Source organism: Coffea arabica, chromosome 2c (assembly GCF_036785885.1).
Source record: "Coffea arabica cultivar ET-39 chromosome 2c, Coffea Arabica ET-39 HiFi, whole genome shotgun sequence".
Lineage (NCBI taxonomy): Eukaryota > Viridiplantae > Streptophyta > Magnoliopsida > Gentianales > Rubiaceae > Coffea > Coffea arabica.
The window spans coordinates 30,950,063-30,963,943 of record NC_092312.1 but is presented as its reverse complement, the minus strand read 5'-3'; positions in this window follow the sequence as shown (position 1 = coordinate 30,963,943).

The following is a 13,881-nucleotide window of genomic DNA, read 5'->3' as shown; positions in this document are numbered from 1 at the left end:
AAAACAAAACTTTGTGAATTGTTCAAAAAGAAACAAGATGATTTGAAAAGAAGAATGGATGGTCTAAATGAGTTGTTTAAACACAAAAAACAAGTCTGTTTTCAAAAGAATAGGTTGAATTCTAATTCTAACGAATTTGCTATTTATAAGAGAAGACAAGATTTATTAAACCTGTTCATGTAAATAACTCTTTGATTATGTGTAATTTCTGTTGTCAAAAAGGTCACATAAAAAATGATTGCTATGTGAGAAATAATATAAAAAAAGGCATGAAATGCATGTGAATAGTTAGACATGTGAATAGGCTTAGAACTGAGTTTTTTCTTGATATTTTTTAATATTACTGAATTTATATGATGTCAAAAAGGGAGAGAAAAAAATAATTCTGATTTAATGATGATTTGCTTTTATATATTGGTATGTTGGTGATTGATGAATTCTGGTATCATTTCTCTGTCTTTGTTTGAAATATTGGATTTTCTGTTATTGTTGCTGAATTTCGATATGATATTTTTACTCTCATTTTATGATGACAAAAAGGGGGAGAAATGGATGCAATATGTAAGGGGGAGTTATTCTGAAATTATGAGTTTGGCTCTTAAAAGTTTTGAATGCGATGTTTGAGGGGGAAATTATACTTATTTTTGTTTCTTTCCATCCATTGTTTTGTCATCATCAAAAAGGGGGAGAATGTTAGCCTTGGTCCCTATCTTTTGATGTTTACAAAACAAATGGATGATACTAATATTTCTTCAAGATATACTTTCAGTTATGAAGTCATTTGATTCCACGAACTAGTGCAATTGAAAGAAGACAAAGTATGCTGAAACTGTCGGACGCTCAAGAAGTCAGGATCGGACGTCCGATAATCATTGCGATACTTCGGACGCAGAAAATCAGCCTACCGGACGTCCGAAAGAATTGAGGAAAAATTTCTAATTTTACATCATACCTTCGGACGCAGAAAACCAACCTACCGGACGTCCGAAAGAATTGAAGAAAAATTCTTAAACTCTCTGCCTGCTGTCGGACGCATAAAACAGGGCTATCGGACGTCCGACACTCCAACGGCTAGTTGACTCTTCAGCTACTTTCTATCCGTTGGAAGCATTAATAAGGCACTTTCTTGGTCCTATATAAATAGTGGTTGATCAGATATTTCAAATAACTTTTGCACACTAAAGATACAAAAGATCTAGAGAGATTTTAGTGAGAAAATACTCTTCAAAGAAGATTTGTAGTCTTAGTGGTGTGAGGTTCATTGTAAGCTTTTCATTTGTGAGTGAATACTTCATGAGTGTAGCTCTGTGAGGGTTGTCCTGAGGGATAGTAAAACGTCCTGACTTGACCGAGTGGAGTTCGGGGCAAGAAGGAGGTGAACCTTCCTTTGTACACAAGAGTTATTGTAATTCATCAACTTGAAGTAGCTTGTTTGAATTAGCCTACAAGCTCAAGGGGAGTTGGGTAGTTAATTGGTTTGCAATTCTTTCCTTTTTATTTATTTATTATTACATTTGTGATCTTTTAATTGCTTTTCGATTGGTTGTTTTCGATCCTTACACATGGTGATAAGTTTATTATTTGGTTTGTTTGGTTGGTTTTGAGACCTTGAATAGATGTATGTTGTTGGTTATCACTTGTGATTGGATTGGAGGTTTGTTGGCTTGTGAATCCAAGTTATACTTGGATGGGAAAAGTAAAAAAATAGGGGAAATGCTGCCCAAATTTTAGCCCAAAGGATAAGCGAGTGAACTTGAAACTTGAACAACGATTTGAGGTCGAAGTGAACTTGGATTGTCTATGGTATTCAAGTTTCCATTAGTAAAGATATATAAGTTGAAATTTTACCAAAACTCGTACCCTTTGAAAGGTGAAAGTAGTGACAACTAGAAAGACGTTTTCCTCGTCTTTTAGACTAAGTTTCAAATTTAAACGTTTTAATTGCTTCTTTATCGAAACTAAACGAGCGAGCATGAATTTTCTAGAGTTTGATAAGTGAAATGAATACTACTTCAATGAGTTTCATTTATTTGCTTTTCATTAAGCGAAACTCTTATATATTTGAACCTTAATTGCTTTCAAACTATCCAATGATATTTTATCACAAATTTGGACTCCAACCAAGGAGTTGACCTTGGATGTGGTTTTAAAATGCAATAAATTGTTGGTGAGTGTTTTCAAGTACATGATTTAACTTGATATTTGAAAGAAATACTTGACTTGTTTGAACGGGCAAGGGTATACTTTATCGCACTTGCCCTAATGTGATTTCTTACTGTTTACTGGTTATTATTGACTTGATATACATGTTTACAACTTGAATACTACCCGAAATCTTATACTTGACTTATAAGTGTTGAACGGTAGCATGTACCACACTCAATCCGAGTGGGAGGTGCCTCTCATCCCGTCTCACTTCTTGGATCCACACCCTATTGGTTAGTCAGTCGAATCGAGTCAATAAGGGTTTGGTCGAGGAAATTGGCGAACTATAGGTACTACTGTTTACTGTTTATTGTTTATTGTATAATCCTTTGAATTTGATCCACTGGATTCGGTATACTCGAATATTACCACCACTCTTATTTTAAATTTCGGGCCCGGTAGAGGGTTGATTGGTGGATGGAAATTAGTGTAAAGTGGAGATCTACGGTCATGGTTTGCTTCTTCAAACGTTGATGGAGTATCAACGGGTTCAGATCAAATAATGCAGCGGGAATTTAACTCTTGAGAGTCATCTGTATCCTTATACATTGAAATGATTGTTACTTGTAGTGTTATTGTTTCTTTTTAAAAACTTTACACTCACTCATTTCGATATTTGCTACTTGAAGTATTATTGCTCACTTTTATGAACTGTTATGCTCGCTATTTTGATATTTCAAGTTTTACATAATGACCAACTTGCTACTTGGGTCTGCATGAAGTTTTGGAATCTCACTGAACTTTGATTCACTCTATTCCGTTAAATTTGTTTTCCTTACAGGAGGTACGAGCGAGGGCGTGAGACTAGTACAGGCTAGCATAGTCTAGTGTTTTTAAATTTTTACAATTGTACCGCGCTAGTGCTCGATTAGGGTTGAATATATCTGGAATGTTAAATATTTAGAGATATTCGGGAATATATGAGCCTTGGAGCTTAACTTAAGCATCAGTGTACGTTTTAAGTTTGGAATTATTGTTTTTTTTTCTTTCGAAGTTGCAATTTATTTTCTTGAAGTGAGTGAGTGAGTGAGTGAGTCCTAATGAGAGTTGGATAGGCGGTTCGCTAATCCCTGGGGTACCCCCTAGGGAAAGGTGAGGTCATTACACAATGCTCGAGAGCAATGCTAAGAATGTAAGGGGATAGAATTCGAAAGCTTGAAACCTCTATTCTCGAGGAATCAGAGCGGACTAATGCTTTTTGAGAACAAGTGTAGGATATCAATGGTCGTTTTGTTCGGGCGGTAAGAGAAGTGATAGACTAAACGGAGAATATTTTAGCTTAGTGTGGGATGCTTGTTAACGAGGTGGTACAAGTGAACTTAGCTGAGAAAGGTCAAGCAAATATAGTGTCTAATGAATCTGACTTTGAACTTGAGGAAAGGAAAGTTGCACCTGAGGGAGAAATGAAATCAGCTAGTTCGGTGATGAACTAAGTTTGAGACTTAGGAAATTGGGGCTGCAGGTCGTGAGATAGGGTAGATGGATCGACATGTCACAATTTTGGTTTTGCTTTTGTTATCGACGTGTTTAGGTTAATGTGTACAATACTTGACTTTGCTATGTGTACTTGACTTTGTTAAGGTTGATATGTACAATACTTTTGTGCACTGGTTTCAGTGATTATGATATGAACTTTTGTGTTATACATACTAAGTGTGTTTCGTGATCTTCGGTTTCATTATTTGACAATTTCTTTCTGCTTACATATTTATAACTCTATGTATTCTTTCTTATGTATATATAACCCTATTTTTAAAAAAGGCATGGATAGTAGACGAAATTGTACACGTAAGCCTAGACAACAACAGAAACAAGAACAAAGAAATGAAAGAGAAGCGACAGTTGAGCAAAGTCATGAACTGAGGACCGAAGTAGATGACCAAGTAGCGACAATTATACAACGAATAATCAATATTTTAGCACGTTTATTAGAGCAACAGGGTCAAACGCCTATTAACTAGCCTAAGAACCCTGAGGTAAGAAAAGATAGAGCTCTAGAGCATTTCTAGAAATTTTCTCCACCTAAATATTTTGGAGGACTTGACCCTGAGGCAGTCAAGAACTGTTTAGAGACAATAATTAATATTTTGGTAGCCCTGCACTATACGAAGGAGAAACATGTGATGTTCGCTGTCTTTCAATTTGGAGAATAGGACCAGGCATGATGAAACGTTATTAGGGCAAAGTTGGAGAGATTACAGATGTTGTGGACTTGAATCAACTTTGCAAAGGAGTTCAATGAGAAATATCTCCTACCCTTAATCTAAGAAAAAAAAGAGGATAATTTTATCAAACTGTATCAGGGAACTCTAATTTTATCAGATGCTGTGAACTTAATTCACTAAATTGTCTAAATTTGCTTCTAAACTAGTAGTTACGAAGCAGAAGAAAGAAACTGTTTGTGCAAGGGTTGAATGTGAAAATCTAGAAATCTTTGGCAGTGGCTCAAATCAATACATTTATGGAAACTCTTGAAAAGGCCAAAAGGATCGAACACGCGAGAGCATAGGTAAAGGTTTTTCATATAAGGAAAAAAGTTGTGCCTAGTAGTAGTCTCGGACAAAGGTAAGGTGATCGAAATATACCGACTCTCAAGGTAGGAAGAAGGGTCGGTGATGTGAGACTTTCGGGAGCACCCAGAGGAATTTCTCCAAGAGGAGCCCAACGTGGAAGAGGATAATAGAAAGGTGCCTCACAAGTAGACCAAGCATCGACTTCCCGTTTATCTTGTGGATTTTGCAGAAAGTCAAATCATTCCAAAAATAATTGTTGGTTAAAGGCACGGAAGTACTTACAATGCGAGAGTACCGAGTACCAGATTGTTACCTACCCACTCACACCTCAAGAGGGGAGTAAGACCTAACTTTCTGATAGATCAAACTCTAAACAACTAACTGTAGGAGAGAACAAACCAAGAAAGCCCACCAGAGTATAGTGCTAGACCAACAACAAGTGTTCGACTCATCTGAAATGGTAGAAGACACGATCCCTATTTTTCACCATTTAGCTAAGATTTTGATAGACCCTAATACAATCTATTCCTTTGTAAATCCTACTTTTATGTGTAAAATTGATGTGAAAATCGAGAGACTACCATATGATTTAGAATTGAGAACATCCATAGATGACCAGTGTTTACTTGCTAATGCAGTCTATAGAAACTGTGGGGTTTGGATTGGTGAGTGAAAATTGGTAGTAGACTTTATAACTAATTATAGAAATAGATTGGTTAACCAGATATTATGTTCAGTTGGATTGCAGAACGGAAGTGGTTGAGTTTTACATATTAGGTGAAGCGACCTTAAAGTTAGACGTGGTGGATACTTTAGCTTCATTTGCTCTTATTTCAAGAATTCAGACTTCAAAATTATTGAGTAAGGGAGCACAAGAGTATCTAATCTCTCTAGTCACCATCCTGGGAGATAAGGTGAACTGAAGGATGTACCGGTGATAAACAATTATTCAGATTTTTTTCTAATAAACTAGTGTCATTGCCTCCTGAGAGAGAGATAGAATTTAAAATTGATATGACACCTAAAACCACCCCTATTTCTAAGACTCCTTATCGGATGGCACCTGTCGAATTTAAAGAATTGAATTTGCAATTACAAGATTTATTAAAGCTAGAGTTCATACAGAAGTGTGAATCTTCTTGCGGAGTTCTAGTGTTTTTTGTCAAAAAGAAGGATAGGAGTTTAAGATTGTGCATCCATTATCGGGGTTTAAATGCGGTGACTATTAAGAATAAATATCTTTTGCACCACATTAATGAATTTTTTGACCAATTGCAAGGAGTCATGGTATTCTTTAAATTGAATCTTAGGCAAGGATGCTATCAATTAAGAATTAAGAAAGAGAATGTGCTAAAACTGTTTTTAACTCTCGATATAGATATTATGAGTTTGTAGTGGTACCTTTTGAATTAACCAATATCCCAATAGCATTCATGAATTTAATGCATTGGATTTTTAAACTCTATTTAGACCAGTTCATAGTGGTATTCATTGATAATATTTTGATTTACTTAAAAACTACGGAGGAACATGAGCAACATTTGAGTATAGTATTACAAACCCTAAGAGAGCATCAATTGTTCGTTAAACTTAGTAAATGCGAATTTTGATTAGAGAAAATATCGTTTCTAGATCATATAATTTCGAAAGATAGACTCACTGTGAATTTGGTTAAAATAGAAACTGTTGCCAAGTGAAAACAATCAGAGAATTCTACTGAGATTTATTTTTTCTTGGGTCTACCAGAGTATTATTGGTGATTTATAAAGGATTTTTAAAAAATTGCAGGACTTTTAACCGATTTGATGAAAAAGCATGATAAATTTATCTGGGACACCAGATGTGAAATCAACTTTCAAGAGTTGAAAAAAAGATTGACCATGGAGCCAGTATTAACTCTGTCAAATGAACAGAATAGTTTCATCGTATATACAGATGTTTCGAAGAAAAGTTTAGGGTGTGTATTAATATAAATTGAAACATAATTATCTATGCCTCTCGAAAGTTAAAACCTCATAAGTAAAATTATTTGACTCATGATTTAGAACTTGTAATTGTTGTATTTGTTTTGAAAAAAGTGGCGACATTATTTATAAGAGGTGATCTTTAAGGTGTATACAGATTATAAAAGTCTTAAGTATCTATTTTTCCAAAAAGAATTGAATTTGAGACAACGTTGGTGGATGAAATTTTTGAAAAATTATAAATGTACCATCAATTACCATCTTGAAAAGACCAATATAGTGTCGATACTCAGAGCTGAAAGGCTCAACTAACAGGATTAATGATGAAGGAGTGGAACCTGTTAGAGGACATTAGTGAATGGAACCCGTATCTCGAGCGACAAAAAAGTCATCTTTGAAAATATTACAGTGAAATCGACACTATTGAAACGTATTAAAAAGGCTTAGAAAAAGGAACCGACAATGTAAGGTTGACTGGAGAAAGTGCAAAAAAGAGAGTTACCCAATTTTAATATTGGTCCCGATGAAATTTTATGGTTTTGAAATCGTGGTATCAAAGAATGAAGAGTTAGAAAAGAAAATTTGGAAGAGGCTCACCATTTCAGATATACGGTGTATTTTGTTAGTGACAAGATGTACCGAGATCTAAAATAATTATACTAGTGGGACAATATGAAAATGGAGATTATCCAATATGTCCAAACATGTTTTGCTTACCAGGAAGTTAAAACTGAATATCAGAAACCTTTCGGATTGCTGCAACCTCTTGAAATACTTGAGTGGAAATGGGAACACATTACGATGGATTTTGTGTTAGGTTTGCCATGAATTCAAAGGGGTTATGATACAGTTTGAGTGATAGAGAATCGATTAACTAAGTTGCCATATTTCTTACCAGTTAATATGAAGTATTCCTTGGAGAAACTCGCTAAATTATGTGTGGATGAGACTGTGAGATAACATGGATATAGGTGAATATAGTGTCCGATAGAAATCCACGATTTGTATCCCGATTTTGGCAAAAGTTATAAGAAAATTTAGAGATTAAGTTGAATTTTAATACAACATATCATCCCCAAACAGATGGACAATCGGAGAGAACCATTCAAACCTTTGAGGATATGTTGAGATCATGTATCATGAATTTTAAAGGAAATTGGAGCTAATACATGACATTGGTTGAGTTTACTTTAACAATAGTTATTATGCTTTTATTCAAATGGTACTATATGAAGCGTTTTATGGGCAAAAGTGTCGTTCACTAATTTACTGGGATCAAGTAGGAGAGAAAAAAGTTCTGGACTTGACAGCAATACCATAAGTTGAGAAAACATACCAAAAGGTGAAACTAATCTGTCAAAAACTTCAAACGATCTAAAATCGACAAAAGAACTATGCAGATAATCGAAAAGAATTAAAAATTTGAAATTGAAGATAAAACATTTCTTAAGATCACTCCACTAAAAGGCAGTATCAAGGCAAAAAAGGAAAGAAACTTAAACTGAGATATATAAGTCCCTTCAAAATTCTCCAATGAGTAGGAAAGATGGCATATCGATTGAAGTTACCAACGAGTTTATCTCAAATTCATAATTTTTTCATGTTTCATTGCTTAAGAAATATCATCCAAATCCGACTTATATACTTCAATCAAAGGATGTCAAGATTGACGAGTCTCTAACTTATGAAGACAACCTATTTGACTCTTGGATCAAAAGGTGAAGGAACTGAATAATAAGCGAATTTCCTTGGTCAAAGTTCTGTGCAAAAAATCATGAAATAGAAGAAGCAACCTGGAAATTAAAAAAGGATATGAAGAAATACCCCGGGTTGTTTGTAAGTAAAGGTAAGAATTTCGATATCAAAATTCTTTTAAGAGGGAGAGAGCGAGAACCCAAAAGTTATTTTATATTTTCTTATATTTTTAAGTTAATTTATATTTTATTTATTTTGATTTACTTGCCTTAATTTTTTGGCTGTTTTAATAGTTGAGTCATGATTTTTAGGCTTTTTCCTTATTAAAATTGGTGCATGTTAAGTTTCGTAATATATTATATTAGTGTGATCAACTATAAATTTGGTAGACAAGAAGGAGTTTTGTGTAAAGGGAATTGTGTGACAAAAGATGTTAAGAGTTAATTGGTGGAACACAAGATATGTTAGCGATTAAAAACAAAAACAAGAGACAAAAAGATAGAGATGAACCAAATTTTGTAACGTGTCACTCATCTACAAAGTCTTGATCAAGAATAAGTTCATCCCTATCCAAACCAAACCTTTTATTTCATCACCATTTTTCTTCTTTCTCTTCTTATAGTGGACAAAATTTGAAAGGGGGAAAAAGGATAGAAAAACTCAATTTTCAAGCCTTGATTTCTTGCTTGATTGGTGAGAAAATCAAAGAGAAACCCTAATCTATTTTGTAGATCTTAAAGCTATTGCAGAAGAAAGCTTTTGGTGAAATCTTGGAGAAAAAAACTCTTGATTTGCATTCCATCTTAAAATTTGAGGTAAAAGTGCTAGGAACCATCTCTTTCCTATTTGTATCTTGAAATTTATCCAATATATGAAGCAAAAGAAGTTAAAGGAAGCACGCTTATGGAGATTTCATGATTTTGGTAAGTTTTATTGAAATTTCCACCTTTGATGCAAGATATATGTAGTTTAATTTAGAACTTTATATATGTAAAATTTTGCTAGATTTTCTTATCTAGAACATGCATTGTATACGCTATGATATGTTATCTTAATTATTAGTGATTTTGCCATGAAAATAGGGTTTGAATTGGAAGGTTAACTTGAGAAATTTGGGGAAGATGCTGCTGAAATTTTCACTTGTTGGTCAAGTGAGAGAGAGTAAGAGTTGAGAGGTAAGTTTAGAGTGATTTGGACCTACTTTACTCAAAGTTACTTAAGAACACCTTGATTTTCACACATAGATTGGATTTTAACTAAAACCAAGCGATTTAAGAGAAGAAAAATGTTGTTTGCCCAAAAATATTTTATAGTCGGAAGTGTCTGGTTTTAAACTCAAGATTTTGTCACTTTGCTTCAAAAAGTCATGTCTACATTTTACCTATTTTTGCTCCATGTTATGCCTATAATAGTGAGCTACATTTACGTGATTTTTTTCATTAATTTTCACAAGTACTAGATGTGATTTTTGAACCTCTATGTTGGAAATTTGATAATTTCTTACTATATAATATCTGATCACAGATTTCCAAAGTGGTCAGGAAGTAAAGATTGAGCTTGGATTTGCTAGATTTTAATTGGTTTGATGAATGTTTCAAATTGCATGGTATGAATGTTTCAAATTGCATGGTAGAACTTGCCATTTGATTAAAATGCTCTCTTGTTGTGATTGGACAGTATTTGACTTGTTTGGTTGGGATAGTGTGTACTTTATCGCACTTGTTCTAACTTGACTAAAGTACTATGCACTATTTGCATGTGAATTGATATTTATGTACATGACTTGAAAGTAACTGTTCGGGATCCCACACCCCATCGACTAGTTAGTTGAATCTAGCCAACAAGAGTTTGGTCGAGGAGATTGATGAACCATGGGTACTATTTACTATTTATTTCACTCAATTCGATCCATTGAATTTGGTATATTCGAGTATTACCTTCATTGTTATCTTTGGAGTTCAGGTTTGGTAGAGGGTTGATCGGTGGATGGAGATTGGAGATAAGTGGTATTCTACTAAATTTGTTACTATATTTCCATGGTTAATGGAGTGTCAACGGATCCTAATCAAGTTTTTGCTTAACTAGCTCGCAAGAACAAATTGTATCCTTATGTATGAAAATGTTAATGCTTATCTGACTCGTTTACTTGAAATATTACTGACTTATCTTGTGAACATTAACTTTCTTCAGTTTGAGATTGAAATATATGTAACTGTCAACTTGCTACTTGGTTTGTATGTTATTTTGGAACTTCACTAGACGATAGATCATTCCGTTAGTTTGTTTTCCTTACAGGGGACGAAAATGTGGGAATGTGAGTTGGAGAAAACTAGTGTTTTGGTCTAGATCCCTTGTTTTTTGTTCTAGCGTTCTTCTAGTTTCAGTAGTTTGATTTGAGTTTGAATCTCTTAGTATATTATAAGTCTGTATGGAAACTTGGTGACCATGAATGTATATATCTAAATTTCGAAATTGTTATTGCTTTTTGTTATTGAGATTCTTGTATTATATTAGGACTTATGCATGAGACCTGATGAGATCTAGGCGAATGGTTTGTCAAACTCTTGGGTACGCCCTAAGGGGATGTGGGATCATCATAGTAATGGTTTCGATCTTGTGTTAGGGGATGATTCTCCTCCACCTCTTACACATTAAAGTACCTCTGATAAAAAGAGGGATAAGAAAAGGTGGGAGTGATCAAATTATTTGTGCTTGATAATCATTAAAAATGTCGCTCCAAAAGGATTCAAAGGAACAATATTAGAAACGACAGCTACCGCTAAGAAGTTCGTTCAGGACGTTGAAAAAAGCTTTGTTAAGAACGAAAAGACTGAAATAAGTACACTCTTGACCTGCCTAATTTCAATAAAATATAGTGAAAAAGGTAATATTAGAGAGTATATCATAGAAATGTCTCATCTTGTTTCGAAATTAAATGCACTTAAGTTACTACTCTCTGAAGAGTTACTAGTACATTTAATTTTGATTCTCTTCCTACACGGTTTAATTAATTTAAGATGACTTACAACTTTCAAAAGAAGACATGTTCTCTGAATGAACTCATCTCACACTGTGTAAAGAAAGAAAAAATGTTGAAATAAGATTAGACAGAGAGTGCTCATTGTAAAGACTTACAATTTATCTATTTTAACTCCCAATTCTAGCTTATTTAATTATTTACTCGGCCAAATGCACCGATTATTATTTTCTAACCTTATTAGAGCTAAATACATGGAATTATGGCTTTATTATATTTTTAAAATGACTCGTTTCAAAAATTAATTTTTGGAAGTTCGATTAATGAAAATAGTGAAAACGTATTCGAAAATTTTAACCGATTGAGGGTACAATAAGTTTGAGAAATTGGAGACATGTACAATGGTCCTAAAATAGGTAATTTTAGATTTAAGTACTCAAGTGATAGTTAGTAGTACGATCGTTATAAGAATTTCTCGAAAATTTCACTCTATCGCACTTAAAGTGGAGATACGCGTTTTCACGCGCGCGATTTAATAGAGGGACTTTAGACCTTTATTTTGGGACAATTTAAGAGTGAATAATATTTATATGAATATAAGTGCATTAGAGGTTTAGTGCACTAGTGAAATAAACCCGAGAGGAATCGAGTACAAAACGCGCGCGTATACGCGCGAAGGAGAGTTGACTTTTGGACGAATTTTAACCACACATTGAAGCTTCCTTTGGAAGCCTCATTTAGACCAAAATTCCCTCTCTCTTCCTCACTAAGACAGCCGAACTTCAGCTGCAACAAACAACACAAAGTTTCTCCATTTTTCCTCTTTATTTCTTGCACAAAAACATCACCAAACTTGCACCATTTGGCACCAAATTTTCACAGCACTTAGCTCTACACTAGAGGATCATCTTGAGTTACAAAAAGGGGAAGCTTTCACGGTTTTTCTTGGCCAAAGGGGAGATCGAAATTTCTGGTTTTTTGCACACTAAAGAGGTAAGTGATGATCAACTCATAGAATCTTGTCTTTTGGAAGTCATATAGCATGATTAAGCTCTAGCATGCCTTTGGTTAGCTTGTTTATGGTGCAAAATGAAATGGGTGGGCTCTATGAACTCCCACCTTTGTCTTGGGGACTGATCTCATGCTTGATGATGGATCTAATGTTGATTTAGTGCTCAAAATGGTAGATTAATGTTGCATAACTAGAAGAAACTTCAAGGAGTGCATGGAGTAAAAAAATTCAGATTCTGCCCCTGCTTTGAACGTACCCTTTTCTGCAGAATTTTGAGAGTTTAATGGCTTGTATATAATGTTTATATGTTGTATAGATGGTGTACAAAATTTCATTGAAAAATATTGAGGTTTGGTTGGTCAAATGAATTATTTTCGTGAAGGTAGCAGACCTGGAAACTGTTCCCGTAATACTCAGGCAGCTCTCTTGTTTTGTTCATAACTCGGTGCCCCGACGTCAAAATTGAGTGCCATCAGTGGCGTTTGAAACTAGACATTACCAGATTTCCATTGGTACCAAATGCATGTTCTGGTTCCATTTGAGTGAGCCACACCATTCGATTGAAAATCACTGTCCTGTTTCGTTTCTCTCCAGGAGATAGGACAGGACTCGTATCTTGATGCTCAAAAACAAGCTGTTTTTGAATGGAATTTGAAAATTATTTCTTCTAATAAATTCTAGCCTTATGAAAGAGCTTTCCAAAGCCACTAACCATGCTCAATTCTAAGTTGAATTGAGTGAGTTGTGATCATAATACGAAAATTGCCTTGTTCTTGAAAACCCTAAATTTTGGGCAAAATTAATGCTAGACTTGGTGTGGACTTGTTAATTGAATTTCTTGGAGTTAAAACACTTACCAAGTGTACCATGAATGTTACTTAGGCTTTTCCTACACAAATGAATCATGTTTGAAGGATTTTCTGTGGCCAAATGTTTGGAATGGGAAAACAAAAAGTTCAAGGCAGATTTGCCTTAGAATTTTTCGAAATTTTAGGTGTGTAGTTGACTACCTTCCCGAAGGTATTTTTCCATGAAATTTGATAGAGAGATACCCTTCACATAGGAGTATTATACTTCCAAATTTGGTACCAATCCGAGTCCATTTCACTGCTCGACTAACTTACCAAAGTTCAAGACTTGATTTTGGAAAACCCTTGTTTGACTAGGAAATTTGGGTAAATTTGAGCTACCATATCTTGGTGCTCAAAACTCCGTTTCTCATTCTGCTTGCTTTGTTGTAAACTTGGATTACAACTCTAATATATTTACAAATTTCAAAGGCTAGTTCCAATCAAGTGAATTTTGCCGAATTTTCAAAGTTGGCCAAAAACCAACTTAAATCTGCCTTATGAACCAAAACAGCAACTTTGAGCTCATTTTTTGAATGGTTTTTATTTGGAATCTTAGAAAAGTGTATTCTAGGAACTTTTATACTTTGGAAGAAGTTTCCAACGGTACCAAGTTTTCCAATTTTGGAGTTCTAATGAGTGAGATACGATTTTTCAAAGTAAGTGT